Raw genomic sequence first — 5,190 nt, forward strand, 5'->3', positions numbered from 1 at the left:
CATTCTACAAAGCTAATTGAATTAAATGAAAGTCAAACACATTCAATCAAAGCTAAATGAATTAAATAAAGTTAAACACATTCAAACAAAGCTAATTGATTCATATGAAAGTCAAACACATTCAAACAAAGCTAATTGAATCAAATGAAAGTCAAACACATTCAATCAAAGCTATTTGAATCAAATGAGAGTCAAATACATTCAAACAAAGCTAATTAAATCAAATAAAAGTCAAATACATTCAAACAAAGCAATTAAATCAAATAAAAGTCAAATACATTCTACAAAGCTAATTGAATCAAATGAAAGTCAAACACATTTAAACAAAGCTATTGGAATCAAATAAAAGTCAAATACATTCTACAAAGCTAATTGAATCAAATGAATGTCAAACACATTCAAACAAAGCTATTTGAATCAAAATGAGAGTCAAATACATTCAAACAAAGCTTATTAAATCAAATAAAAGTCAAATACATTCTACAAAGCTAATTGAATCAAATGAAAGTCAAACAATTTCAAACAAAGCTAATTGAATCAAATGAAAGTCAAATATATTCTACAAAGCTAATTGAATCAAATGAAAGTCAAACACATTCAAACAAAGCTATTTGAATCAAATGAAAGTCAAATACATTCTACAAAGCTAATTGAATCAAATGAAAGTCAAACACATTCAAACAAAGCTACTTGAATCAAATGAGAGTGAAATAAATTCAAACAAAGCTAATTTAATCAAATAAAAGTAAAACACATTCTACAAAGCTAATTGAATCAAATGAAAGTCAAACACATTCAAACAAAGCTTTTTAATTTAAATGAAAGTCAAATACATTCTACAAAGCTAATTGAATCAAATGAAAGTCAAACACATTCAAACAAAGCTATTTGAATCAAATGAAAGTCAAATACATTCTACAAAGCTAATTGAATCATATGAAAGTCACACACATTCAAACAAAGTTATTTGATTCAAATGAAAGCCAAATACATTCTACAAAGCTAATTGAATTAAATGAAAGTCAAACACATTCAAACAAAGCTATTTGAATCAAATGAAAGTCAAATACATTCTACAAAGCTATTTGAATCAAATGAAAGTCAAATACATTCTACAAATCTATTTGAATCAAATGAGTCAAATACATTCAAACAAAGCAAATTAAATCATATAAAAGTCAAATACATTCTACAAAGCTAATTGAATCAATTGAAATTCAAACACATTCAAACAAAGCTATATAAATCAAATGAAAGTGAAATGTATTCTACAAAGCAAATTGAATCAAATGAAATTCAAACACATTCAAACAAAGCTATTTGAATCAAATGAAAGTCAAATTCATTGTACAAAGCTAATTGAATAAAATGAAAGTCAAACACATTCAAACAAAGCTATTTGAATCAAATGAAAGTCAAATACATTCTACAAAGCTAATTGAATTAAATGAAAGTCAAACACATTCAAACCAAGCTAAATGAATCAAATAAAGTTAAACACATTCAAACAAAGCTAATTGAATCATATGAAAGTCAAACACATTCAAACAAAGCTAATTGAATCAAATGAAAGTCAAACACATTCAATCAAAGCTATTTGAATCAAATGAGAGTCAAATACATTCTAACAAAGCTAATTAAATCAAATAAAAGTCAAATACATTCAAACAAAGCAAATTAAATTAAATAAAAGTCAAATACATTCTACAAAGCTAATTGAATCAAATGAAAGTCAAACACATTTAAACAAAGCTATTGGAATCAAATAAAAGTCAAATACATTCTACAAAGCTAATTGAATCAAATGAATGTCAAACACATTCAAACAAAGCTATTTGAATCAAATGAGAGTCAAATACATTCAAACAAAGCTAATTAAATCAAATAAAAGTCAAATACATTCTACAAAGCTAATTGAATCAAATGAAAGTCAAACACATTCAAACAAAGCTATTTGAATCAAATGAAAGTCAAATATATTCTACAAAGCTAATTGAATCAAATGAAAGTCAAACACATTCAAACAAAGCTATTTGAATCAAATGAAAGTCAAATACATTCTATAAAGCTAATTGAATCAAATGAAAGTCAAACACATTCAAACAAAGCTATTTGAATGAAATGAGAGTGAAATAAATTCAAACAAAGCTAATTTAATCAAATAAAAGTAAAATACATTCTACAAAGCTAATTGAATCAAATGAAAGTCAAACACATTCAAACAAAACTTTTTAATTTAAATGAAAGTCAAATACATGCTACAAAGCTAATTGAATCAAATGAAAGTCAAACACATTCAAACAAAGCTAATTTAATCAAATAAAAGTAAAATACATTCTACAAAGCTAATTGAATCAAATGAAAGTCAAACACATTCAAACAAAGCTTTTTAATTTAAATGAAAGTCAAATACATTCTACAAAGCTAATTGAATCAAATGAAAGTCAAACACATTCAAACAAAGCTATTTGAATCAAATGAAAGTCAAATACATTCTACAAAGCTAATTGAATCAAATGAAAGTCAAACACATTCAAACAAAGTTATTTTATTCAAATGAAAGTTAAATACATTCTACAATGCTAATTGAATTAAATGAAAGTTAAACACATTCAAGCAAAGCTAAATGAATCAAATGAAAGTCAAACACTTTCAAACAAAGCTAATTGAATCAAATGAAAGTCAAATATATTCTACAAAGCTAATTGAATCAAATGAAAGTCAATTACATTCAAACAAAGCTATTTGAATCAAATGAAAGTCAAATACATTCTACATAGCTATTTGAATCAAATGAAAGTCAAATACATTCTACAAAGCTATTTGAATCAAATGAGAGTCAAATACATTCAAACAAAGCAAATTAAATCAAATAAGAGTCGAATACATTCAACAAAGCTAATTGAATCAAATGATAGTTAAACACATTCAAACAAAGCTATTTGAATGAAATAAAAGTCATATACATTCTACAAAGCTAATTGAATCAAATGAAAGTCAAGCACATTCAAACAAAGCTTTTTAATTTAAATGAAAGTCAAATACATTCTACAAAGCTAATTGAATCAAATGAAAGTCAAACATATTCAAACAAAGCTATTTGAATCAAATGAAAGTCAAATACATTCTACAAAGCTAATTGAATCAAATGAAAGTCAAACACATTCAAACAAAGTTATTTGATTCAAATGAAAGTTAAATACATTCTACAAAGCTAATTGAATTAAATGAAAGTCAAACACATTCTAGCAAAGCTAATTGAATCAAATGAAAGTCAAACACTTTCAAACAATGCTATTTGAATCAAATGAAAGTCAAATACATTCTACAAAGCTATTTGAATCAAATAAAAGTCAAACACATTCAAACAAAGCTAATTGAATCAAATGAAAGTCAAATATATTCTACAAAGCTAATTGAATCAAATGAAAGTCAAAAACATTCAAACAAAGCTATTTGAATCAAATGAAAGTCAAATACATTCTACAAAGCTAATTGAATCAAATGAAAGTCAAACACATTCAAACAAAGCTATTTGAATCAAATGAGAGTGAAATAAATTCAAACAAAGCTAATTAAATCAAATAAAAGTAAAACACATTCTACAAAGCCAATTGAATCAAATGAAAGTCAAACACATTCAAACAAAGCTTTTTAATTTAAATGAAAGTCAAATACATTCTACAAAGCTAATTGAATCAAATGAAAGTCAAACACATTCAAACAAAGCTATTTGAATCAAATGAAAGTCAAATACATTCTACAAAGCTAATTGAATCATATGAAAGTCAAACACATTCAAACAAAGTTATTTGATTCAAATGAAAGCGAAATACATTCTACAAAGCTAATTGAATTAAATGAAAGTCAAACACATTCAAACAAAGCTATTAGAATCAAATGAAAGTCAAATACATTCTACAAAGCTATTTGAATCAAATGAAAGTCAAACACATTCAAACAAAGCTATTTGAATCAAATGAAAGTCAAATACATTCTACAAAGCTATTTGAATCAAATGAAAGTCAAATACATTCTACAAACCTATTTGAATCAAATGAGTCAAATACATTCAAACAAAGCAAATTAAATCATATAAAAGTCAAATACATTCTACAAAGCTAATTGAATCAAATGAAAGTCAAACACATTCAAACAAAGCTAATTGAATCAAATGAAAGTCAAATATATTCTACAAAGCTAATTGAATCAAATGAAAGTCAAACACATTCAAACAAAGCTATTTGAATCAAATGAAAGTCAAATACATTTTACAAAGCTAATTGAATCAAATGAAAGTCAAACACATTCAAACAAAGCTATTTGAATCAAATGAGAGTGAAATAAATTCAAACAAAGCTAATTTAATCAAATAAAAGTAAAACACATTCTACAAAGCTAATTGAATCAAATGAAAGTCAAACACATTCAAACAAAGCTTTTTAATTTAAATGAAAGTCAAATACATTCTACAAAGCTAATTGAATCAAATGAAAGTCAAACACATTCAAACAAAGCTATTTGAATCAACTGAAAGTCAAATACATTCTACAAAGCTAATTGAATCATATGAAAGTCAAACACATTCAAACAAAGTTATTTGATTCAAATGAAAGCCAAATACATTCTACAAAGCTAATTGAATTAAATGAAAGTCAAACACATTCAAACAAAGCTATTTGAATCAAATGAAAGTCAAATACATTCCACAAAGCTATTTGAATCAAATGAAAATCAAACACATTCAAACAAAGCTATTTGAATCAAATGAAAGTCAAATGCATTCTACAAAGCTATTTGAATCAAATGAAAGTCAAATACATTCTACAAATCTATTTGAATCAAATGAGTCAAATACATTCAAACAAAGCAAATTAAATCATATAAAAGTCAAATACATTCTACAAAGCTAATTGAATCAATTGAAATTCAAACACATTCAAACAAAGCTATATAAATCAAATGAAAGTGAAATGCATTCTACAAAGCAAATTGAATCAAATGAAATTCAAACACATTCAAACAAAGCTATTTGAATCAAATGAAAGTCAAATTCATTGTACAAAGCTAATTGAATAAAATGAAAGTCAAACACATTCAAACAAAGCTATTTGAATCAAATGAAAGTCAAATACATTCTACAAAGCTAATTTAATTAAATGAAAGTCAAACACATTCAAACAAAGCTAA

This window comes from Chenopodium quinoa, unplaced genomic scaffold (assembly GCF_001683475.1).
Source record: "Chenopodium quinoa cultivar QQ74 unplaced genomic scaffold, ASM168347v1, whole genome shotgun sequence".
Classification (NCBI taxonomy): Eukaryota; Viridiplantae; Streptophyta; class Magnoliopsida; order Caryophyllales; family Amaranthaceae; genus Chenopodium; species Chenopodium quinoa.